This window comes from Strix uralensis, chromosome 17 (assembly GCF_047716275.1).
Source record: "Strix uralensis isolate ZFMK-TIS-50842 chromosome 17, bStrUra1, whole genome shotgun sequence".
Lineage (NCBI taxonomy): Eukaryota > Metazoa > Chordata > Aves > Strigiformes > Strigidae > Strix > Strix uralensis.
In genome coordinates, this window is record NC_133988.1 from 931,012 (window position 1) to 957,329 (window position 26,318).

The 26,318-nt window shown below is 49.0% G+C and overlaps 1 pseudogene; it reads left to right on the forward strand.

The window, feature by feature from the left end:
* The first annotated feature begins 5 nt into the window (after window positions 1-5).
* Window positions 6-26,224, forward strand: LOC141951428 (uncharacterized; annotated as a pseudogene).
* The last annotated feature ends 94 nt before the right edge of the window (window positions 26,225-26,318 follow it).

The window sequence follows — 26,318 nt, forward strand, 5'->3', positions numbered from 1 at the left end:
CTTCCCATCAGCTCCTCAGTGATGCATCGAACCAGCAGCTGCTCACCAACAGAATTCAGATTTCCTGGGCGAGGTTGCGGGAGAACTGGAGGTAAGAAAGTCTCCACTTCCTGCGCTGCTCCGGGGTCATTCGCAGCTCTGCTCTTTTTTCCCTCGGGGAAAGCAGAGCCTGGGGCAGAGGGTAAAACTCTGCAGGCGTGGGAAGCTTGGCCTTGTGCTGGTGACCCACGGGGTTTGTGTGCTGCTGGTGTCTGGGGTGGAAGGGCTGAGGTGGGGACCCTCTGAAGAGCCCACGCTGCCCCAGACCCAATCTGACAGACCCACAGCAGAGTGCAGCTGTTGCTTTCGTACTTCTCATCAGCTCTTTGTCCTGCTCCTTCCCAGAGCTTTGACCTGCAGGAGGAGGGTGACAGTCTGTTGGGGGAAGAGGAGCTGCCCTGAAGAGAAGCCCCCGTCTGCCTCAGCCCTGCACCCTGGGACTGTTCTTCCCTCTGCTCTGGATCTCTGGGGCTACTCAGAGCTGCCCTTGGCAGAGTGAATCTTCTCAGGCCCCGAGAGCTCTGGGGATGTCATTACTGCAGGTTTCTTCAAGGCAAAGCTGGCCAGGAGAGAGAAGCCATGTTTGGGCCTGCAGGGCAGGGTCCTGCCAAGATGCTTTAATGGTACCTACTGGAGAGAACAATCACTAAATAACTTTTTGTATAAAGCTCTGAGCTCGCGTGCTGCTGCCCTTCTGTCAGCAGGCAGCCCAGTTACTGTCCAGTGCCAGTCCAGCTGCCAGCCCTCGCCATCGCCTTCACAGCCAGTGCTGCCTCTGCCCATCGTGATCTCTGCTGCAGAGTTTCTCTGGGTTTCCTTCCCCATTCTGTCAGGGAGCAGCCAGGGCACTGCTGAGCACGGGGGATTTCTCCTTTCAGTCCCACTAGAGCTGAATCTGGGGGACTCACCCCAGGAGGTTTCTCCTGTCATGCAGTTTCAAACTGTGAGTTGCTGTCAGCCATTTACCTTACTTGGCTGTAAGCTTCCCTCAATGTGCAGGGTATGCCCTGACCTACTAGTTAATTCTTGAAGCCTTTTGGCTGTTCCATATGTTTCTTCTTATCTCTGAGGAGAAAATAGCCTCACTCCTCAACCCGTCAAATGGACCCATTGCTCAACTATCAGGATGTGTCCCGATCCCAAAGTGTCAGATGGGTGATTTGTCCCCAGCAAAGATGTCATCTTTCCTGCCAGCTTTTACTGCTGCACCATTAACGTGCTTCAGAAGTGAGTCAGCTGATAAAGATGGTGGTGTGAGTATGATCTCTTTCTTGATCCTTCTGCAGAGATGTGTCCGAGCTGAAGGCAGAGCAGAGGAGGCTTTTGGGCTCTGTACTTGTAAACTGCTCCCACCTGAACTCTGGCGTGCAGCTCTGGGAGCCCGTCAGTCTGGGCAGACCTGTCCTAAAGGGTCAGGCACAGCAGCAAGCAGGACAGGAAACAAGCCAGAAGACTTGGGAAGTGATGCCCTTACAAGTCAAGGGGGACCTGGAGAAGAAGGAGCTTCAGGACAGGTAAATGTGTTTTAAACTTTGCTGTTACCAACATTACCTTTTGTGGCTGCTTCTTGGATTCACAGGCGGGCTGTGTTCACGTTTAAAACCCACCCATTCTGCACAGCCTTGTTTCTGTCCCTAGCCAAGCTATGGCCTTCAACAGCATGGGTAGAAAAACACGTCTGACCGACAGAAGCTTTTGTAAGACAAGACTGGAAAAGAGATCACAGTGTATTACAGTGTTTTTGCTGTTACCTGATTCTTGGTGAGAAGTTGTGACCAGCATAAAGAGAGCTGTGTCTCTTGTACAGCCCTTGGTACCCCCAGGGCTGTGCAGAGGAGTTGGGAGGGATTTGCCCAGGGCCATCCTAAGCCCCTCTGCACTGACAGTTCCTTACCAGACTGAGTGCAGAAGTCCTTTGGGGCAGGAAGGGCCATTTTGCAACATCAGGCATGTTAACCTGTAGAGATGAACGCTGCCTTTGCTGTATTTTCTGGGCTGAACTTTCTCTGCTGTGCTTCTGGGAGCTGCTTAGCTCCTCAGCGGGTGCTGGTGTGCGATGCTTTTGGAATGGCACGTGGACCTTCTCTTCTCAGGGGGACGGAGCTCTCAGCCTTGCTCGTACAGTCTCAGAAGCAGAACGAGGAGAAGGAGAAGACCGTGAAAACACTTAACAACACTGTGGAGATTCTAGTATGTTTTACCTTTATTTGGGAGATGGCCCAATGGTTGCTCTCCAGCTTTAGCACAAAGGGGTGTGGTTTCCTCAAGAGAAAGAGCGGTGAGGACGCTGATGTGTGGGAGCATCAGGCACGTGTGAGTCAGCCCAGGGGCAGGCAGTGGCGGGGGAGCTGCAGACAGTTCCGGGGGTTGCACCAGTGCTATTCTGCCTGTGACTAAATCTCTAGGGATCAAAGTTCCTTGGAATTGAAGCTTCATAGCAGCCTGTGAAAACCAGCTGTTGGTCTTTCTCTTCTTAGTTTTAGCAAAGAAGGAGTTCAATAGATGTGGGAAGGGATACACTGGAATCACTAGGGCTGAGGTTTATCAGCACGACGATGCTGCTGAGGCTGGGAATGCTGCAGAGGGGAGCAGCTCTTCCCCACCCACCCTTTGCTTATTCTATTCTCAGGAAGCAAGTCGGTTAGAGAAAGAATATGAAGCTTCATTGACTAAAAGTGTCAAAGAAGAGAATCTTTCCCTCCAAAAGCTGATAAAAGATATAACAGAGGTGAGTACAGAGTTGGGACCACATCCCTGTAATTTGATTTAAAAGTACTTGAGGAAGGCAAACGACTGGCCCAGGGAATAGATATATATGTTTTATACTGTCTGTGTTAACTGCCACTGGCTGTTTAATTATTATACCACTTTTCTGACATCAAACCTGCTCTAACTTCTGAGTTGGCTGTCCTGTGACACTTGAGCTAAGTCACTAGAAGTTTCCGTACCTTTGCCTTTCCCGTAAGGTCTCTATTTGACTATGCTTTGAGTTGGCTACTTGACATTTGTGTTCTAGTGTTGCCTGGAGGCTTCTCCCACCTCCTTGAGCAATGACTCTCTTGTTCTTTAGATTTTTATAAAAGGTCACTGACTGAATCAATGCGCTTGCCAACTCTGCTCCTTCACTCTGCATTCACTGACCATTATTATCTCCCCAGAATTGCAACTGATCTAACTGTTTAGGGCTAACTTTAGCTTAGTCCTAAACCTCACTCTAGGGAGGGGGGTTTAATCATCAGATGTTTTACACAGCTTCTCACAAAATCAGTTCTTTCCCCTTATGTAGTCATTTTTATCCTCTTGTGCTACTGCTCAGAATAAACATTAGCTTTTTCATTGCTGTTTTCCAGTATTCCTCAGCTTCCTTCTTCCCTGGGTAGCATTAATATTTCCTTTCATTGCTATTTCCAGTGTTGACCTGGTGCTCCTCATCTCCGTGGCTCTAAGAAGCTGAAGGAGACTAAAATCATTCATGAGAGCTTCAAGAAACTGAGCGTTCAGGCAGCCTCCAGCCACTTCACACTTGTTTCTTCTTGTTTGTAGTAGCTGTATTCAGAAACCCCTGGAGCACTTGTGACCGCAGGGACAAAACTTCTTTGTTGACTGAAGAAATGAGAGAATTGAGTTTTTAATGACTCTAGGGTGAAGTGGGGGGAAAAGGAGAAATAGACAAAGAAAATCAAGTAGAATGAGCAGAGAGTAACAGCTTGATGTGGGCTTTCAGGTGGTGTTAGATGAATGTGCCAGCGTGGTCGCTGACAGCTCCCAGCAGGCAGAGTCTATCAACGTCCTCTCTTGTCTGAGCTCCGTTGATGCAGAGCGTGCCTTTGTGTTGGTTCAGGAAGCGCTGGCAAGGAGGAGAGGAGCAACACAGGTGAGAATTTCTCCTTGCCTTCACCACTGGCCGCAGGCTCAGCTGCTGATGCCTTGCTTATCTTGAAACCTTTCCATTCCCTTAGCCAGTTTCTTTCTAGCCATCCCACTCTTGGTACTGTATCACCTCACCAGTCTCACCAGCTCTGTGTTCTGCTGCTTTTCTCTCTTTGATCTCCACCCCCTCATCACAACTTTTGCCTTCAGGTGAGCTGTCTCGCTGCTTGCTTCTCTCACAGCTACCAGGAGCCATCTTCCCTGCTCCTTATTGCTGTTTGTGCTTTTCCCTGCCCATTCCTTGCAGGCCCCAAAAGAAGAGCTCTCTGCCAGGCAGGACTCTATCAGTTTCCTGCTGCACCAGCACAGGCAGCAGGAGGAGAAGTGCCGGAAGCTGCAGCAAAGCCTCGAGCAACTGGAGCAGGAATGCCAGACGGCCAGCAGCCACCAGCAGCACCTGCAGTCTCTGGTAGAAGCATTCAGAAGGTGAGTGTTCCCTCCTCCTCCTGCGTTCTGGAGGCAATCTGCTTCCAGTTCTGGCAGTTCAGAGCTGTTACGGGCAAAGAACTCGCCTGCCCTCCCCGTGTATGTCCCTGTTTGGCACTTCAGCATCCTCCTGTCACTGCTTTTCCTGCTCTACTGTGAATCCTAAGGCTGTCTCGGAGACTCAGAGCGACGTTGGAATACAAGACGCCTCCCTCTCGATGTGCTGCTTCTCTGAATTCTGTTCTTTGGGGGCCCTTTCCTAGCCACAGCTTCTCAGTGAATGAAGGCAAAAGCCTGCCTGCCTTCCTCTGTCCCTCTCCAGTGACCTTGTGAGGGGAAGGGCAAGTTCTTCCTTACCGTGCTGCCCACAGCGCCAGCCTGGAGTGACTGGAATGGCATCCGTGACTCTTCAGGCCTGTTCATTCTTCTGACTGAGCCTTGTCTCTGCAGTGACTGTGCAAACCTCGAGAAAACCAGGGCAGAGCTACAGCAACAGCTTGAAGAGACGGAGCAAGAAGCCTCGTGTCTGCATCAGAGTAACACTGAGCTGCAGCTGAGGGAAGATGCAGCCCAGGGGGAGAGGGTGGAGCAGCAGCAGAGGATGGAGAGAGCACGTCGTGACCAGGAGCTCCTGTGAGCATTAAAGCTTCCTCTGGGCAGGGGTGGGTGCTGCCGAACGGTGAGAGGCCCCCCTAAAAGAACGGATTTTGTCTGCTCAGCATGTGTAGCACAGACTGGTGAAGGGAGCCCGTGGGCAGGGCTGGCTCCCTGCTGACACACAGCAGAGGTGCCTCCTTGTACTTTCTTTATGGCCCTTGAAAAAAATCATTCCAAAGCTGACCAGAGTAGTTGATGGCAGGCCTAAGGTGAAACAACAGAGGTTCAGGCTGGATTTAAGGAGAACAAAAAATGGAACCATGAAGGCAATCCTGCAGCAGAACAGGTTGCTCGAAAGGTTGTGCAGATTCCATCCCTGGGAATTTGGAAGCCCCAAGTGGATCGAGCCTTGAGCAACCTGGACTGATCCCATAGCTGACCCCAGGTGCTTTGAGCTGAAGATTGGGCTAGAGGCCTCCTGGGGTCCCTGCCAGCCTGAATCATCCTGTCATCTTATGGTTATTGGATTGGAAATTCATACAGATCTCCCCAAATAGATTGCAGGCTCTTTCATCGTTTTGTTGCCACAGGCAAGAATAATGGAGAGAATGTTAATCTGGGCTTTAAAAGTCTGTCTTATGCAAAGAAGAACTTTGGAAAGTCTGGTATCTAATGTATCAAAAAGGAGAGAGAGAGCTAACAGGCAGGAAGCTGTTGAGAGCACCTGAACTTTTTGGAAACCTGTGATTTCTGGAAGCTCGTTTTACTTTCTCAATGATGAATGTTTCACCTGGGTCAGTGACAAAGACTGATGCAGCGCTAGGCAGGAAATTGCAGCATTCTTTGGGGGTAAATAGAAAGCTGTTGCAAATCGTTCCAACTGCCATATCTCAGAAATAGTATGTAATCTTGGTTTTGGAAATGAGACTGTTTTTACATTAAAAACTTGTTTGTCTTTCCCCTTCTCATAGGCTGAAGGACTTAGCTGCACTTGAAGAAAAACATTCTTTATTAGAGAGTGAGCTGGTAGTTGCAAGAGAGACACTGGAGGAATCGCACCTTCAGAGGGATCTGCTGAGGCAAGAGAAGCATGAGCTTACCATGGCCCTGGAGAAGGTGTGGTCACCTTATTCCTAGCAGAACTTGTGGGAGAGGGAGTTGTGATAGCAAGACCAGCACAGGTGCTGTTTCTGTCAGTAGAAGACAGTGACAGTGTTGTTCTCCTTCTTGGAAAAGGGAGATCAGACCACACAGGCTCCTTGGTGCGGTCAGTCCCCACGTGGTTATTGGGAGCGCTGGGCGGGGGGTGTGTCAGAGACACCAAAGGGGATCTGGAGTCGCTGCTTAAAGTCAGGGATTTTCTTGTCTCTGCTTTCATGTTGTTCTTTTGTCTCTTCAGGCAGAGCAGTCAGTAGCAGAGTTGAGAGGGGCTCAGAATAAGCTGAGTGCTGAAGTAGCTGATCTACACGTTGCAGCAGCGCAGATGAGCAGTGTCAGTGAAGCTCTTGCACTGGATAAAGTGCGACTGAACAAACTTGTGTCGCAGGTGAGCAGTTGCCAAAGATCTTGGCAAGTGTTTGTCTGCAGCTGCTTCTGCTTTTCAGACTTCTTGCCTTCAGACGTATGACTGCCTGAATATGGAAATGTTCCTTTTTCTGTCAAAGCCAAACCTTCTCCATGGTAAATCTCACTGTATTTCATTTCCTCTGTGCTTCTGTGACTGCAGCTGGAGCAAGAGAATGAAGTTCTGTCGGGTAAAGTGGCTGAGCTGGAGAGAGTAAGGATCTCTGACCAGGAGAAGCTGAGCTTGTGTGAAAGAGCAGATGAAGAGCTCAGTGCAGAGAAAGCCCACCTGGAGCAGCTGCTGAAGAAAGTGGAGGAGCAACGGGAGGGGCTGCGGGAAGAGCTGAGGATACTGGCAGAGGAGAAGGCAGAAACCAAGAGCAGCTCAGTCAGGTGAGACCAAACACCTGGTGCTTTCCGGGTGGGCTTTTGGCTGCTCGGCTCGGTGAAGCTCAGTCTGTTGGATTCTGCGGTGGTTTTGTCAAGGAGACACTTGGTAGTGCTGGGGTCAGAAGCTTTGTTTACTGCCTTTTGGAAATGTGTTGGTGGCTGGCAGAGCTGTTCTGCAGTTCTCTCGGTTGTCCTCTGCTGCTACAGATGACTTCAATCCACTTGCCTGTGGTGGCCTCTTTTTTGGCTTTTGATAAGCTGCAGAGAGATGATTTGTCTTGCCCATGAATCTGAGTGAAGCTGCTACTCTCCCATGTGGCAAAAGAAGCAAACAGCGTAGCTCTTCACCCTTTTTCTGAGTCAAAAAAACCCGGGGTTGCGTGTTTCTATTTATGCTTTTTCTTGCGAATCTGCAACTTTCAAAACTCCATTTGTTGGAGCCTGGAGAGTGGAACAAAGCTGCAGGTCAGTGTCTGCTGTCTTGTACTGCTAAGAACGGGAATGAGACCTTGAAATTGTTGAAATTGTATTTTAAGACATACATGCAACTTTGTGGCTGGAAATATGCCTGGGGAAAAGGACCTGGGGGTGCTGGTCAGCAGCTGGCTGATTATGAGCTGGCAGTGTGCCCAGGTGGCCAAGAAGGCCAATGGCATCCTGGCTTGTGTCAGAACTAGTGTGGCCAGCAGGACTAGGGCAGGGATTGTCCCCCTGTGCTCAGCACTGGTGAAGCTGCACCTTGAATACTGTGTTCAGTTTGGGCCCCTCACTCCAAAAAGGCCATTGAATGACTCGAGCGTGTCCAGAGAAGGGCAACGGAGCTGGTGCAGGGTCTGGAGCACAGGTCTGATGGGGAGCGGCTGAGGGAACTGGGGGGGTTTAGTCTGGAGAAGAGGAGGCTGAGGGGAGACCTCATCGCCCTCTACAACTACCTGAGAGGTTGTGGCAAGGTGGGTGTTGGTCTCTTTTCACAAGTAACAAGCAATAGGATGAGAGAAAAAGGACTCAAGTTGCATCAGGGGAGGTTTAGGTTGGATATTAGGAAAAATTTCTTCATGGAAAGGGTTGTCAGGCCTTGGAACAGGCTGTCCGGGGAAGTGGTTGAGTCACCATCCCTGGAGGTATTTAAAAGCCATGTCGATGTGGTGCTTAGGGACATGGCTTAGTGGAGGGCTTGGCAGTGTTGGGTTAACAGTTGGACTTGATGATCTTAGAGGTCTTTTCCAACCTAAATGCTTCTATGATTCTGTGAGCTGTTAGAGCCTCTTCAGGCTTTGAGGAAGATGAGAAAGAGGTGATCACACAAGACTCTTCACTCTGGACTAACTGATTTTGATACCCTGGAAAAAGAGCTTGGGAGAATCATGTCACTGAAGGAGACCATGGAGTTTGTCATCATTTAAATGTCAGTTTCATAATGTACAATCTTGGGTATTATGAGATAACTTTGAGAGAATTGTTTGTTTCTGAGGGTCTGTTCTCTGTTAGATAGTCAGTCTTGGAGTCCACGGTATGTTTGGCAAATACCCAGCAGAGGTGTTATATTGAAGAAAAAAGCTAAAAAATCATGGTTAATCTTCAAGTTTGACTACCAGCAAGGTATATTAGACAACTTCTTTGTGTGAAACAAGCAAATAGTGTTGTTGACATGAACTACTGTAGGAATAGAGTCTACCATCTCTTTGGCCGCATCAGCCAGACTTTCATAGATCACCCCAAGGGCTGTTTCCCTGCCCAGCATCACCTCATTGCAGCCAATGCACTTGGATCTTTTTCTTTTTTTCCAGAAGGACAAACCACGTGTATTTTCACTTTCTTCAGCGAGCAAAGTTGCTTTTGCTCAAACTTTTCTGAAAATTTCCAGCACTGGGATAGATTCTGATAGAATTCCAGTTTGCAAGGTGGCAGTTCTGGAAGGTGCCGTATTTTTGCGTGCAAACACGTAGTCTGGCGTATTTATGTTTGCTGTGAAGGGGCTGTGTGGTCGCAGGCAGCCCAGCGTGGCCTTACTCATCACTTCCAAGTTAACAGTCCCAGTGCCTTTTGGCAGCCCAGGGTATTAGCGTGGTATGGAGCAGATGCTCTTAAACTTCCAGCCCGCAGTACAGGAGCTCTTTCTCCTCCAGCTGAGGCAGAAGTGGCACTGGCTGGCTCTGCACAGAACTCCAGAGAAAGGGCTCTAACTGCCTTTTGTCCTGCTTTCAGGTTTACCACCAGCAAGAGTCAGCTCGCAGCGGTCTGGAGCAGCTGTGCCAGGAGTCCTCTCGCCAGGGGCATGCACTGGCCACGGTGTCCAAAGAGAAGGAGTTCCTGGAGCATGAGGAGGCTGCCCTAGAGGTGCGACTGGCAGCCCTGCAGCGGGACAGACAAGGCCTGTCAGAGCAGCTGGCAGAGGCCAGGTAAGGGCGGGGAGGAAACCCTAGGCAGGACATTATATAATGGCTGTAATTATAAAGGTGGTAATCATTCCACGAGGATTTATTGCATCCTGTGTGCTTTTCAAATGTTTTCACCTTCCACGGGCAGAAAATGAAAGAATCTTGAGCAAAATGAAAAAAAGTATACTATGATTTTAACGTTGTTTTCCTGACAGCTCAAACTAGCAAACATCTCCTGGGCCTCGGGCTCAGGTTTATGTCCCCCTGCACATTCCTGTGTGTCCAAAGCAAGGCAGCTTGGCTCTGAGTTGAGCAATAATTAAACCCTGCAGGCGTTTACTGAAACTGAAGTTTCTCTCTGGTTTTGGTTTCTTGTTCTATGCATTTGAACATAGATCTGTCCTTATCAAGTAGTTTGGCTGTCGATGGCTGTTCCATGCAGACGTTGTGAGTAGGACACTGCCATCTAGGGTGGAGCCAGAGGCTGGTGCTGCAGATCTCGAGGGCCTTCTGGTTGGAAGGTAACTCTTGTTACTGTGGTGCAGGACCCAGGGCTGGTTACTCCAGCAGCTGGGAAACCTCTTTTGAATCCTCACGTCTCTGAGGATTCTTGCCCATCACTGATGTCTGTGTCCTGTACTCCTTACCACCTGCTGTTTAGAGACAGATGTGGAGAAGTTACACAGAGAAGGAGCAAGATTCTGTCCTTCTGCCTTTCTAAGGTCATATGTGATAAGTTCTGCTCAGAAAAAAAAAATGGAGTTGTTTGTCATCCTTGTAGGTGTTTTTTAGAAGACTCCTGAACTTGCAGAGCTGTACAAATGATGTTTTAGACATTGTTTTTCATGTTTCTTGACTTTTACACTTTATTACTCCAGAGTATGTCGTTAGGATGGCTGATAAACACCCATTTTGACTCAGTGTGTTTCTTGAGAGCTGCTGCTTCTTCTGAGCTCCAGCTTCTCTTATTTGATCCAGCTGAGTTATGTTAGGTCAGTTATTGGGCTGTTACTAAACTATTAAATGTTCATCTCCTTTTTAAAAATTTTTTTGAAAAGGGATACATTATTTTTTGAGAAGATAAATTAGTTCTGAAGAACCTTTGACAATAGATAAAAATTCAGCAACTGTTCTTGCCAGATGTTGTTCTCAAGAGCCTTTTGTTGTCACAGTTTTGGACTCCATCTTTTCTGTTCTGTTTTAGAGACTGATTCTATTTATCCTAAAATGGAGCATATTTGCTTTGGACTGCCAGAGATTGGCACAATCAGAAATATGTGCTTGTTCTCCTTGAAGATACGCCCTCCATTGTCCATCCAAGCAGTGAAATTCTACTGCTGTGGTTTTTATGGCACCCCCGTCCTAGTGAGGCAGTGCTGTGTGTTGTGGGAACCTGGCACACAGGGCGCTGTGTTAGATCAGGGAGGTCACTTCAGCTCCTGATTCCAGAACCCTGCGTGTCATACGCAGCAGTTGGTTGAAGTCTGTGGCTGTAAGAATTTGGCTCTGCAGTACTACAGCTTCCATTTTAGAGAGCAACAAGTCACTTGGGCTACTGTCTCCTTAGTTAGCAACACTTAGAGAAAAGCAGCAAGTTTTTCTCTTGAACTTTCAACAGTTGAAACTGAAGGCTGCCTGTCTCTCCTTTCAGTGGTCCTTGTTCAGATAGAATCTAGTTCAGATTTCTTACGAGTGCTGCTCCAAGCGAGAGATCCTACTATATCATCTGATGTATTTCTTGAGTCCCTTTTAAATACAAGGAGTCTGGAAAGTTACTTACCTATAGCTACACTGTGAACAGCATTCAAAAAGTCACCCAGGGAAATAGTCTTGTTCTGTCCCCCTGCAGAGCAGCTTGGAAGCGCTGATGAGCTGAGGGCTGTGAGCAGAGCCCGGGCTTTTGCTTGTTGGCCCAGACTCTGGGCACAGCTACCCGTGTGTCAGCCAACAGCAATTCCAGATTTGGCCGTTGAGATCAAATTCAGCTGGGCTTTCTGTGTTATGCTGGGTCATAAGCAAAGCCTGGGCATCCCCCGGAGGGGCCGGCATTGCTATTTTAAATGGCAGAAATATGCTTTCTGTATACAAGTTTCCTTGCAACCCATTTTCTGTACTCAGGGTTAGGGATCTTGAATGACTTCTTACTGGAATAACTCTCAGTGGGTGTCAGGAGCAACAAACTCATTTCTCTCTGTACTCACAACTCACAGGTCAGTGAAGGAGACGCTGGAATCCAGCCTGTTTGAAGCTCAGCAGCACTTCTCTCAGCTGGAGATCACCAGGAGTCAGCTGGAAATCCAACTTCACACAGTCACGCAGGCCAAGGAGGTGATACAAGGTGAGAGCCTCCTGTCTCTGGTGATCCCCCTGCTAGGGAAGATGGTATAAAAATAGCTCTGTGTCCGCAGTGCTTCTGAGGAGTGAAGGAGATGGAGGCAGATCTCTCCTGCACTGGAGTTCAGATGGCGTAAGGTCAGTGAAGTCAGAACCATTGTGTAGACTCTGAATCTTGCCGTTTGTCCTGTTTGCAGGGGAAGTGAAGTGCCTTCAGTGTGAGCTGGAAGCAGAGCGATCTCTAATGAGGCAGGAACGGGAAGACATGGCACAACAGCTCTTGCAGACGGAACAGCAGTGTAACAATACCCTCAAACTGCAGCAAGCTGATCATGAAATGGAAATAAACCAGCTCCTACAAGATCTGGTAGGAAACAATATACTTCTGAATTCTTCAAGCAAGCTTTGTGGGCTGGCTTTAGAAGAGTAATAGCCTGAGTGTGTGAAATGGGAGAAACCATCTGTCATAGGTCACACCTTGCTGGGCCAAGCAGATAATCCTGACCCCTAACCCCATAACCCTAACCCCCAACCCCTAACACCAACCTCCTACCCCTAGCCCCTAACCCGTAACCCTAACCCCAAACCCCTAATCCCTGACCCCTCACCCCTACACCTAACCCTTACGCCTAATGCTAACGCCTAAACCTGACCCCTGATCCCTAACCCCACCCCTAACCCCAACCCCTAATCCCTACCTCTTACCGCCAGCTCCTAACCCCAACCCCGAACCCCTCCCCCTCCTCCCTACCCCCTAACCCCCAACCCTCAGCCCTAACCCCTAATCTTAACCCCAACCCCTAGCCCCTAACCCCTTATCCCAACCCCTAACCCTATCCCCTATTCTCCCTAACCCCTAACCCTAAACCTTGTACTTGAAGGCATGTGAAGACCCCCAGGACTCTGCCAGGACAGTAGAAGCAGCCACAGATTCAGTGTGGGCCTAAGGCGAGTTTAGCTGGAGGTTGGGTGCCACCCAAAGCCTGTCAGAAAAGGGGTAGGATCTTACAGACTCCTGTCTGCCATGAAGTAGACTCCTCACATTGCTGCCAACTGCAGTCACGGGAACTTTCTCCCTTTCTTTCTGTCCTGTCACTGTCGTCAGAGGTGTTATCTCTGGGCTTGACGCATGTGGAACAGGCCCCTTGTTCCTGGTACTTCCGTTCGTGGCCTGTCTTGTGACTGGGGCATCAGGGTACCGGTCTCTTTCTCACCCTGCAGTTCATCTACATCTTTTCACTGATGGAAAGGGATGTGAGCTTTGAAAATAGACTCTAAGAATAGAGAGAAATCCTGAGGAGACAGGTGCTAGGAAACAGGCAGCCATGGAGAGAGGAAGGTAACATCTCCTTTTCATAATGGTTGGACTCAATGTTCTTAAAGGTCTTTCCAACCTAAATGATTCTATGATTCATCCACCTGCTGACCCACCTTTTAAGTTCCTTGACAGGACGTGATTTATGGAGAGCACAAAGCCATTGTTGTGCACTGTTGAGGTGGGGGGTTGTGAGAGGGATGAAGCTTCACGTTTGTTTTGAGGAGCGTGGCTGGGACTTCACCTTGAAGTCTTTCCCTCCACTCCTCAGGCAAGCGAGTGGGAAGGGCATCATTCAGAGCTGCAGAAGATACTGGAGCAATGGGAAAAAGAGAGGGCAGAGACAGAAGGGGAGCACGAGGAGAAGCTGTTTGATATGAAGCAGAAAGTTGCTACCACGCGAGCTCAACAAGAGGAGGAACGAACCAGAGTCGAAAATGCCAAGCAAGAGGTACAGACTGTGAAAGGAGAATTTGTGTAGCTTTTTTGCAAGGCTAGAGCCGTGGGAGATGTCTGGATGTCGGGCTGTGTGGAGCATGCCCTACATGCTTTCTACATTGAATTTGGTGAGGTGAAAGGCAAGCAGGGTTATCTTTGGGACTAGGAGTGAGACCTGTCAGAGGAAGCCAGGCAGAAGCATCACCTTTCAGTTGAGATTTTTGTGCTGCTATTGGTTTTTTAAGACTTACCTCAGAGTATCTTCACAGTTCTCTTAACAGCCTCCTTTGATCTGTACTGATACATGCTTATAACCTTAACTCCATTAAAGACCAAACGGAATTTGTAGGACTGAATCCCCATGAGGATGGGGTTTTTGTTTGGGGGGGACAGGGGGGCATGGCAGGATTGTTGACAAAAGAAAAACAATTTTCAAGACTCCTCTGAAATATTTCTGAGCAGTAAAACAGGGGTGTCTTCTGGGCTGTTTTAAGTCACTTGCTGGTAAGCTCTTTTGTGCCCAGATCTGTGCAACCCTGTCACACAGTGAGAGTCCTCCTTGTGTCCCACCCAAAGTCCTCTTCACGGAGTCTGCCTGGGAACAGCAGTACCCCCAACTGTGTCTACAAGTATTGAAATGCCAGGGCAGTGCTCAGAGATGTCAGTGTGTCCCTGTCATGTCAGTACTTTACCAAAGTCTAATGAATACCTTAAAAATGAAGTAATTTTCACCAAACCCCACTTGGAATACAGGAGTTTTCTGAAGGAGCTGCTTGCTTCAGCCCTCTGGCAGCCCTGCATTTTCTCTGCTGCTAACTAGGTGTAAAAGTTGCTATTGAAAGACAAACAGGACACAGCAGAAGATGAGGGACACCCTCACCAGCAAGGCGAGACATTTGAGAAGTGCCACACATTTTCCTGTTAGATGTTTGTTGGAGGTTCAATCACAGGGGGACTGTGGCTGGACCATGTTCATACGGCCAGTCTCACTTAGGAAGCTGTGTCTGCAAGTGGGCAGAGAAGGGCCTGGGAGAGCAGCAACACAGCGCTTTGAGAACGCGTCAGCCCGTCGGTGTTGGAGCCTTGCCACACAAATTCTGTGTGGGAAGTTTAAACCTGTCTTCTCCTTGTTTCTGTGCAGGTCCTGCAAGAAAAGGAGCATGAGAAGAGTGCTTTATTAGAGACACTACTTCAGCCTCAGGGAGAGCTAAGAGAAGCCAACCAGCACCAGCAGCTGGAGCAGCTCAGGCAGGAGGTGAAAGAGCAGCGCGAGGATGGGCAGGTAAGTCTGACTAGTAGGGTGGGTTGAAGGAACAGGCCGTTGGCAACTGGACGTAAGCTGAGAGAGGCTGAGAGACCCAGGTAACAGAGTGAAGGGCAGTAACAAGGAAATAAAACCTAAGTGCTGTGACTGAGGAGGCAGGGACTGGTGCAGGCACTGAAAGCACAGAGCCTGATGAGCTCCAGAGATCAGCAACAGGAAGGAAGTGTTACAGTGGAAGCAGAGCTGGGTAGAAAAGCAGAAGTGGCTGAATGAATGTGATTTTGAGACAGAAAGAAGAGAAAGCTGGACCTGATGGCAGGTCCCAGCAGCTTGCTCTCCATTTGTGTTTGCAGAACATCACAGAAAAACTGCAAGCAGAGCTGCAGGAAACTCAGAGTAAGATCAAGGCAGTGGAGAAGAAGCACAAGGAAGAAATCAAAATAATGAAAGAAGAAATTAATGTCCTCCTTCAGCAGAGGGATGCTCTACAAAACCAGGTGAGTGAAACAGCAATAGCTACTCCAGTCATCAGCCAGGTGGTCTCTCCCCATGGCAGAGCAGCAGGGGATGGGGTGAGTCCCTCTGGCTGCCATCACACTGTGGTGTCTATCTCAGCTGGGCTGAAGGAGACTGACCGGCCAGCTGCTGCCTTGGACAGATGGGCTGCTCTTTGTGCCTGTTTGCCAGCACTCATCAGAATGGATTTCTGCTGGCCTGGTACTGCTAGCCTTGTTTTTTAAGGTGCTTTTTCAGATGAACATGGTGACCCACTTAGATTTTTAAACAAGCCAGCTGTATCCATTGTGAATCTGGTACTTTCATGGAAGGGTGAAATTGAAAGTTGTTCTTTCCCTTTCCTCACAGTATATGATATGGCTGATATGGCTAACAGTGGCAAGCTGTAGTCTTTGACTGCTTTGTTGTGTTTTACTTGAGGTGGAAGAGTTGACATCTCAACTAGCAGCCTCCAAAGAGTCCCAGCAAGTGATTGGCCACAAAGCTCAGCAAGATCCGAGTGAGGCACAGGAACTGTCAAGGCAGAAGGTGCTGGAGGTTGTGCACGTCCAGAAGATCCTGGAGGAGAAGAGGAGTCAATGGGAGAAGGTAGAACATCAGAACAAGGAGCTGCAAGTGTGTTTGCAGTCTTTGGAGGGGGAAAGGAGTTGATGAGAAGTGGAGCATCACAACACAGAATTTCAGGCTTCGTTGAAGGTCCTAGAGAATGAAAAAGCCAGGTAAATGAAAGTCTGTGAAACTCTCTGTTCTGTTTAATGGATTCCCTCTTTCAGATCTTCACATATCCAACTGGCTCTGGCAGCATTTCATAAAAAGCAGAATTCTGAACTATCCATGCAGATATGTTTCATTCTCTTGATGTGGTGTTTCATTTTCTTTTAATCCTTCAGTTACAGTGTTTCTGAAGACAGTCGCTTTTGGAGTAGTCCTTTCCTTAAAATGAGGTGTTGTTTTGTTAGGTCGGCATGTTAATGCTGTTAAATGAAACTTTCAGGGGTTTCAAACCTGAAACACACCAAAGGAGGCTGAACGAGCTGCAGTGTAATGAGCTAGATACATCCATCAGCTCTGTCTTGGGTCTAGTAAATTTTAAACATTTGGGATCTGTGTCAGTCTTCCATCCTGATACCTTTGGTTAAAACCATGATTTTGAACTAAGCCAGATTCCCCTCTGAGGCACCCAAGAAATAAGCATGTTTCTTATTGCCATCTGTTTCCTCATTCCTCAAAAAATCCCAACGGGTGTCTGGAAGGGCTTGAGCAGGGTCCCTGCCCGCCTCAACAGTTACAGATGTTACTGACTGTCCAAGGAACGCAAGAAAGAAGATGAAGGGTAGGTAGGGTACTTCACCTGGTAAAGTCTTGCCAGCCTTCAACACACACCTTCATTGAAGAAGAGAAGTAAAAGGCCGTGCCCTCTTGCTTCCCCCATGAGGGATCTGGCATGTTATATAAGGATCTGAGTATTTCTTCCAAACCTCCATTACTGCTTCTGGTATCAGCCTTCATTTCTCTAGCTGAAAGTAATATGGGTGCTGCAAGTCTTGTGAAACTCCCCAAAGATCACCTGGCTGTCAGTTGCTGCTGTTCCTACCAGGACAAGTTAGGGGAAGAAGATGTCTCTTCATTATTGACAAAACCTCTCCCTTGGAGTCTCATTAGTCAAAAGAAAAATTTTCCTCTGCCCTAATGTCTTCATTTCAAGACTTTGTGGTGTTTCTATTCACATTCCCATCTCAAAAAAAATAGGGTATTTAGCCAATAATTCACCTTTCTTCTGTGGAAAAAAGTGTAGTGGGCACGTGCTTGGGTGTGGTTGCCAACCTGGCTGAGGACTGAACAAGCAGCCTAGTTGTTCAGACAAACCTCAGCAGACAAATCATTTTTCCCCTTTGGTGGTGGAAGTCCTAAGAGTTTATTAAATGTTTTATACCATGTAGTAATGAGTTGCTCTGACTTTCAGGCTGACTCTGTCTCTGGAAGAGAAGGAACTGAGCCTCAAAACCCTGGAAGAAAACAACCTTGCCCAGCACAACAAGGTGTCTCAGCTTCCTTCTGCTCTTCACCAGGCCGAGCAGCTCCATTCAGACCACAGAAGAGAAATACAAGAGCTCAACAACCAGGTGACCTGTGCACTAGCATCCTCTTCTCCAGGGACATAGAATACCACCTTCAGCTTGTAGGCCTCAACTTGTTTTCCCTCCCAACAACATGCACTCCTTCTGTGGTCTGCCCAGAGACTGCACACTGAGGCTGGACCTGCTGTGTTCTGCCTGGGTTTTCCCTGGTTCTCTCATGGTTCATGGCATTGAAGACTCCTTTGGAGCTTCTCAGTATCTCTGTTCCAGATGTTGTCCCCAGATGGTGTTTCTGCCCCTGCCAGGCCCTGAGCAGTCTGGTGAGACAGCATTGGTTATGGCAGTCTGTGGGAGCACTCCCGGCTCGGCCGTTCAGCTGGCATTGGGGAGGTGCCCCATGAGGGGTGCCGATTGTCTCCCCTTTGCTTCTAATCTCAAGCGTCCCTGGCAGCCCCACTCTCCATACAGGAATGCTTCATCTGCCACCTCACCCTGCCAGCCAGCCCCTCGCACCCTCACACACACAGGAACCTTCATTTCTGAGGTTGGAAAGCACGAAAACCTGACAGTGTGACCGTTCCTTTGGGGATGGGGAAACTTCCTTCAGGCCCCTTAGCCTCCAGGTACCTGTTTGTAGCTTGTTTTGCTCAGTTTGAATCCTTGCCCTCGTGCGTTCTGTTTCCAGTGTGGTTTTTGGCTTGAAGTAATTCCTCCTTGGCCCCTTCCTCTATCCCGCTCTGTTCCTCAGCAGCAGCACTGTCCCTGAGCGCTGTGCGTCTGTGTTACAGGTGCAGTTGCTGCAGGAGGAGGCTGGCCTGGCAGCTCGGGAGGAGCAGCTGCTGCAGGATCTGGAGGAGTCCCAAGCAGGCAAACGGTGCTCGAGGAACTCTCTGCGCGTGCTGGAGGCTGAGGTGTCTGAACTGTGTTTGAGGCTCTGTAGCACAGAGAGCAGAGCACAGGCATTGGCCACGGGGTGTCAGCAGGCCAACAGTGCCCCCCGCGAAGCCCGATCCCAGCTGGACAAACTGCACTTGGTTCTCCAGCGCACGGTCTGTGACAGCAGAGACTTAGTCCCTTGGAGTTCAGGCAAGTGTGGGGCTGGGTTCACAGGTCTGTAGGCGGGTATAGGGGAGCAGGTGCAGGGGGGTGGTTCTTTGTAATCCTGATGTGACAGACCTGTCCTGTCAGTTTAGGCTGATTCAAGCCTTGGGAAGTCTTGGAAGCCTGACATCTCTGCAGAGACAAGTCCGTGTTTGTATGTGGAGAAATGACCAGCATCAGAATGAAATAGGGCCCAAGTCCCAGGGCACGTGTGTCCTTCCTTGAGGCAGTGCTGACATTAGTGGTCATCAAAATAATGTTAGCCTGGGACACACGTCTTGCTGTAACACGAGCTCTAGGACGACGTCAAAGGCACTGCCACCTCCTCCTGTGCATAAAGAGGCCTTGTTTGTTGGAGACCTTTTCGGTTAAAGCTTGCAACAGAATGGCTTCTCTCTCCAGAACAGGGTCATGCCTGGGGCCCAGCTGTTTCCCAGGCGAGGGACCTCCCTGCAGAGCTCACAGTGGACAGAGTGGCTGCAGCCCTACGAGACCTGCATCAGCACCTGGAGCAGACTCAGCAAGATCTGGTAACTTGTGTCTAGTGCACCCAGAAATCCCATCCTGCTGCTGCACTGAACTGACAAGCAGAGTGCCAAAGCCAGAATGGATGTAAATTCTTGTGGGCCAGGTTGGCTTGCTGCGACGGGGGAAAGGAGAATCCCCATCCCATGTACCATTACTGCCCAGCTGCCCCCTCCCACCTTGGCTGTTTCTGCCTGTGTGTTTGTACCTCTTTGTCTCCCGCCAGCAGTGGCTCTGTGAGGTGATGCTTCTCTTCTTACCTCTTCCAGAAGGATGCAAGGAAGAAGATACAGGACTCGGAGCTGGAGCTGAGCAAGAGGCAAGCTGAGAAGGAGTATTTCAGTGCCTGCAATCAAGAGCTGCAGAAACAGTTGGCTCAAAGCCAGGAAGGTACAACTTCCCTTTTCCAACCCACTGACCCCATCCTGTCTCACCAGTGGGGGTCTCTGATACCACGCAGAGGAAAAATGCAGTGCCCAGAGATGGGAAGAGGAGAAAAACAACAAGCCTGAGACTTATTGATAGAACTACCAGGGAAAGATTTTTGTAGAGAAAGATCCAGTGTCTGGCAGTGCATCTGGCTGTGTGACTGGTGATAATGTGCAGAGGTGGTGCCTTTCAGGTCCATGTCACTGCTAAGTAGGTGTAGCGTGATGCCTCACAGTATCCTTCTCTGTATGGTCTTTAAAAGCACCAACCTCAAAAAGCCTTGTCTTTATCGACTTCCTTTTCCTCTTACATGGCAGACTCACAGAGCATGAGTTCAGTGTTAAGTTCCTGTGGTATTGCATCCTTCCTTCTGCTGCTTTTCCTCGTTCTCTGGTACCTCATGCTTCTGCATCCTTCTTACCTGTTTTCTTGCCGATACTGATTTGGTGTCTGAGCTCACAGCCATAGAAAACACAATTTTTTACTTCCGTAGCCTTTGGTAACATGTTCATGTTGTGTTTATAAACTGGTTTTCACATGTAGCTGGTTGCCTTTTCCTCTAATCTCCAGGCCATCCCAGAGCCTCCAGGGCTATTGGCCTCTCTCTATTATAGCTGGACAGACATTCCTTCTCCTTTCTCTGTCATTGCTTTCCCAGTCTCCACATCAGAATTGGGTTTTTATTTCATTGTTGTGTTTTCCTTGTCCCAGACTGCAGGAACAGGGAGGTGTGGGCATTGCTCGTTGCCTCCCTCACAGGCTGTCGCCTGCTCATGTAGAGCCTTTACCTGTTCAATATTTCTTCATGTTCCCTCTCTGAGATGGAACTGCTGATCATTTTTCAGAGAGTTTTCTAGGCCTTGGATCACTGCTTTTTTCTGGAACATTCATAGTTTTTACTACATATGTTACATATGATAAAGCTTATGTACTTGAAATTCTGCCATTGGATGGATCCTGCTTGTCCCACTAGTCAGTTCTTTCCATCCTTAGTTCCTGTCTATTAGTTTAGTGTATTAGTTTAGTTTTAGTCCTGTATATCTGTAGTCATCCTTGCTTCAGGTCTCAGTACTGGTGTGATGCTCAGTGGTTTTTTCCTTGCCGTTGTCCTAGTACCACTGAATATTTCCTTTCTTCCTTTTCCTGTCAGTGCACAACATATTCCCCTAGCTTTGTTCTTTCGAACAAATACCAAAGCGCATCTTCAAGCACAACGTTGACAGATCTGTTTTTTTCTGTAAAGTCTCTTAAGTCTTCCTGGTCAATGAACTGTGTCACAGTCAGTCTTCACTTTTGCTTCTTCTTCCTTTTCCTTTAGGATGCTAGATCTGACTCTCACCTCCTGTCTCTGCCCGTGTTTCACTGATGTCAGTGCTACCTGCTTCTCACACTGTGGGTGATGTGCTGCCATGCCCTTAGCCCTGCCCTTTCAACTCACAGAAGAGCAAGCACATTTTCATATTCTCCTGAACCTTGCCACTCTCATTCTTCTTTTGTTCTCTGCCTGGAAGTTTCCTTTATTTATGTGTGCTTTGAAAGTCCTTGTGGGCTTAGGGCCTGGAAAACACAGACAGGCAGGTAAGAAAATGGTGTTTTCTCTGTAGGATGCAAATCAGTTTGGTTTTGCTTTGCTTGTCATCTTCTCCTTCACCTTTCCTGCTGCAGAGACACAGATGGCAGAACACAGGAAGAACTCTCTACAAAGTGCCTTGCAGGAGGAGGCTGCTGCTCTAAAGAAGGAGACTGTGACTCTACATCAAGAGGTGGCACCTTTGGAAAGGAAACTTGAGACCACTGAGAAGCACAGAAAGGATGTCCTGGTGAGGATGGCAGATGCCATGAAGAGCCATTTCTTACATATTTTTTGGCCTTCTGTTAATAATTTTAAGGAGCAACTTTTTCCAGTGGAGATCTGATTTTAGGTGGTCTTGTACAAGTGCAGTCCAGATCTGAGAAGGCAGAGAATATGCAAATGCCAACCAAGCTTCCCTCATTTTCCCCTTCCGTTCATCATTCCTGTTTCCCAGACTTGCTTTCCTGCCAGGCCAGGTAAGCTGAATTAGCAGGGTCATCACCTTGGGTAAGAGAAGACAGTCCAGAAAGGAGAGATCATTGACATGACCAATATCACAGACTTTGTGGAGAGACCACAGACCACCATAAGAGCAGAAGAATATTGTTTAAATCAGTGGCTGTTTTTTAGTTTAACTTTTCCAGTTACATCCCTCTGAATAAGTAGGGAAAGATGCTGTAGTCATATAAAATTCAGTTAAGATTCAGGGTGTTTATTTTCCTCTATTTTGACGATTTCTCCCCTTGAAGCTTAAGTCAAAGTAATTTTCAAACTTGTCTCTATTTACATTGCATGGTTCGGGCTATTATTTGTGTCCAAATCCGTATTTAGATTTCTAAATATCTGGATCAGAAAAAAGGGGTGAGAATACAAAAGTTTGCTAATAATAGAAAGCTGTTCAACATTACCACTGAGAGCAGACAGTGGGAAAAAAATAGAGACATTTGAGAACAAAAGTGCTGAGCCAGATAAATATGTCTGCCTGCAAGGGGACAGCCAGTCCTGATCTGAAACACAGAATGACAGTCTGTGCTCTGACCATCCCTCCTTCGAGAGGGCACAGTGCGGTTCTGGAGGATGGTACCATGAAAACACTACACAGTAGAGGTCCAAAAAAACCCCCAACCCCAAAATGGGAAATCAAATGTCAGGGTTGTTCTCTCTTCCCTTCCTCCCTAATAGAGAGAACATCATCGTGCCACTGCCTAGATCATGCTTAGTCTGGACTTTAAATCCTGGCTGCAGTTCTGGTGGCTCCTCCCCAGAAGAACATCCCAGAAGTTCAGAGAAGGGCAAAAAGGCAGATAGGCCAGTGGGACTCTGAGGGAAGAAATAGCCATCCTGCAGAGAATGGTTTCAGAGAGGGACACGGGCCGGTTTCATCATCTCTGAAGGATTCTAAAGGTGTTTCCCATAAAGATATAGGAATATATATTCCTACAAATACATGACCTGCTTGGCCAGAGAAGCCATGCTTGCAGCCAGCAGGTTTGCCTGTCTGTATAGCTCCGGCCGGAGACCATTCACCTGCTAGAATGTTTTCTGTCAAGCCCAGAACTACTGAAGGAACTACGGAGCTTGCTGTTAAAATTACCTCAGGTGCAAAAGCTGGGGATGGGTAATTGGTTCTCTCTTACCTGGGCAAACCTAGCCAACGTGTTGTGGTTAGGATTTGGCATGGAAAGGAAAGGGCACAATTGAGCGAGAGTAATGTACTAAACTGTTGTGGTTTGACCTTGGCTAAATGCCAGGTACCCACCAAGTCGCTCTATCACTTCCCCCCACTTCCCCTTTTTTTCTCAACAGGGCAAAGAGTGGAAAGAAAATAAGATAGAAAAAAAACCCAACCCTTGTGGGTAAAACAAAAACAGTTTTAATATAAGCAAAATGAAGCAAAGGTCCGTGTGTGGAAGCAAAAAAAAAAGAAAACAGATTTATTCTCTACTTCCCATGAACAGGCGATGTCGGGCCTTCTCAGGAAGCAGGGCTCCAATACTCATAGTGTTTGCCTCGGAGGACCAAGGGTGACCCCCCCCCCCCCCTTCCTCCTTTTTCCCAGCTTTATACTGAGCAGACGTCATATGGTCTGGAATATCCCTTTGGTCAGTTGGGGTCAGCTGTCCTGGTTGTGTCCCCTCCCAAGATCTTGCCCACCCTGTCCCACTGTGGGGGGGAAATGTCAGAAAGAGCCTTGGTGCTGTGTAAGCACCACTCAGCAGTAGCCACAGCACCAGTGTGCTATCAACACCCTGCCAGCTCCCAACATAACACAGCACCATGAGGGCTGCTACAGGGGAAAACCAATTCCGGCTCAGCCAGACCCAGTACATAAACTTAGTAGAATCGTATCACAATGGCTGAACAGCAGGTGCACTGATGGTGCTTAGAGGATGCTCTCGGAGATTTAGACTTCTGAGGTACAGCTTTTCCAGTGTATTGAAAGGAATTGAATTGGTCTCATTGCCTGATCTGGTTAACGGCTTCCTTGTGCATTCAGGACGTCCTTGTGCTGTGGTTCAAAAAGCAAGAAGGCAAATTTGTGTGGATTTCTCCAAGGTGATCTGGAGGAGGGCCCCTAGGGAGAGAGTGTGTTGTCTTGGCCTGTGGACAGGAGGAGAAGGGACTTAGCACTGTCCATGCCTTGGGCTGGTCACTCTCCCAGACTTGTTGATTCTGGCCCTTCCAACCCTGATGTGGCAGCAGCTCACGTAATCCCCTCTCTGTACCCAGCAGGCTGCTGCAGAAGGGGAGCAGCTCTCATGGCTCTCGGAGAAGAGACTCCTGTCACAGCGGCTGGAACGTCTGCAGCAAGCGGTTGCAAGGCTGGAACTTGAGAAGAAGGAGCTGAAGCAACTCATTGCTGAGCTCAGGAGGACTCTTGAGCAGGTAAAACCGGCTTTCACTGCCTCTGCAAAGCCTCACGGTCCTCTGGAACACAACACAATTCCTCAGACAGCACTTTGGAGTCCTCTGCTTGTTTCCTTCCCTCTCCCACTTTCCCCTGTGGACACACACTTTGGTATTTTCTCTCTCTTCTCCCACCCCATTGCCTTCACAAATGCACATTCACTCCAGTACCACCCTTCTTGCCCCAGTGTCCCCATACGCACACATTTGTCACTATCTTGTCAGGAACTGTTTCCTCTTGCTCTTTCTCTTCCATAGTCTACTTCGAGTGCTTTTTGCCCTCGCTGTTCTCTGGTGCAGTTCCAGTCTCTGAGCAGAAATCTCCCTGCCGTGATGTCCAGAGGTCCTTTCGCCCCTTGTTTGGTGGCAGCTTTCTGTGACCCTTTCTCCTGTCTGACCTGCAGGTGGAACGTGAACGGAGGAGACTGAAGAGATGTTGTTGGTCACTGCCAGATGCACGAGGATTTTCCCTTTCTGACCAGCACTAGATCCCTGCTTCTAGAGAGGTGAGAACAGAGTCTTACTTGGTGGGAGGAGGGTCTGGCCATACGGAGGAACGATGGCAAATCCCAGTGGCAGCAGCCCCCCAGTATAGACCCAATAGAAGTTGAGTACAGACCATGGCCCTGACCAGACTGGGGACTAAAAAGAAATCCTTGCGTTTTCTTCGCAGGAGGAGTCTTGGGCTCGCTGCAGTCACTGATGAGCTGAGTTGCAGAACCAGGTGAGGAGTAGGAAAGCTCTCATCAAAAGCTGCTGTGCCCGTACTGATGGGCACAACTTTGCACAACTCTACAGCCCGAGTTCTGTCTGGCTGTCAGGAGGTGAGTGCAGCAGTGCTGGGAGGGCCCCGTCAGACACATCTGTTGGCCATGGCCAAACAACATCATTCACCTGGGTCTAGTCTCTGACTTGCCTAAAGGTCAGGCATGGTGGGAAAGAGATTGAAAGAAATTCCCTTTGCAGGGCTGGCTGTCTGGGTTTCACATCTAGTCTGCTCTCGATGCTTAGCAGATTAGGGTCCCCTTCTTTATCTGGTTTGGCTTTATGTTGACAGACCTTGGTACTGTAATTCAAATGTAGCAGGTTCCATAAGCCACAGAACTCCTTTAGGAATTGCTTCTGTTGTTTGAGTTCACATGCCAAGAGAATATTTTCATATTCCCAGCCTGAGGTTGGGGGTGGCATTCCCATGGGGAACACGGCCCTTGGCAAAGCTCGTGTCACTTTGAGAACAGAGGAGAGCCTCTGACCTGAGCTGTTTCCCCCAAAACAGCAAAGCCCCGAGCGCTGCTCCCAGTGCTGGCGTCTCCCACTCTCCAGAGCAGGCAGAGGGCAACATGCCAGAGCTGCTGTGGCTGCACCGCAGGGCAAACCTCCCGGGGGGTGGGAGCAGCGGGGTCTGTCCCACCAAAAGCCCAGCAGGCACCACCCCGTGTTGCCAGGAGATGGTAGAGTTTGAGGATTGTCAAGGCCTCGGCAGTCCTCATCGAGTTACACTCTGCTCATTTGTGAAACACTCTAAAGTTAGGAAAAATGAGGGTTTGCTCCCTTTCCGTGTGCTAGCTGTCAGGTTTTTAAGCCAGACCCTGCAGAGCAGTTCTTCACTGCCTGGTGTAACCAGTAGAAACTTGAATTGTTGCTCATCTGAGCTCGGCTCAGGGGACTCTGGGAACCTGCTGCTCCCTGCGGCACAAGGACACAGCGTCAGTCAGGGCTGGAGGTAGAAGGTGCAGCCGGAGCCGTGGAGCTGCGGCTGGGCCTGGCGCTGGGGGCTTGTCTGAGCTCGGCCTTTTGCCTCTTCCAGGCGTCCCTCCTGCAGGCACAGCCAGCACGAGACCCAACAGCCGAGCAGGACTCTGTTGGGTGCTGTGCGAAGAGCAGCCGGGAGCTGTCGGACCTTCCCCCAGAGCTGTCTTGCTCCGTAGCAGCTGGGCTCAGGGACCCCGAAGCTGCTGTGCTGGGAGCAGAGACTGGGAACCCGGGTCCCCTCCCTGAGCCGCCGTGTCCTGCAGAGGGACAGCTCTCGGGGTTCCTTTCTTGTCTGCCCAGAAATGTGCCATGTTTTGCTGTGGGGAATGGGGGTGCATTAGTTCTGTTGGATTTGGAAGCATCTCCTAGTGACAGAGATTTTAAAAATTATTTTTATAAAAGAAATTTTGCAGGACTGCACTTTTTCACCATTTTTTGTCCCCATCCCTGGGTGTGTTTAAGGGCCGTTTGGATGAGCTGTAGGGGAGAACTTTGTAGAGTCAGGCTGAGGGTTGGCCTTGATGACCCCGAGGGTCTTTTCCAACCTGAAGGATTCTGTGATTCAGTAGCAAAAAGCAGGCGGTAGGTAAATACGTGGTTTAGGGAGAAGGTGACCCCAGTTTTCACTGGCCCAAGGAAGCTGTTCCAAGCTCCTCTCGAGCTCTATCCGCAGCTGCTGGCGGGGCAGAGAGGGCAGTGGGGGCGTTACCCCAGCGAAGGGGGGAGCACAGGGTGGGGATGGGGGGGCAGGAGGGGGGGTTTT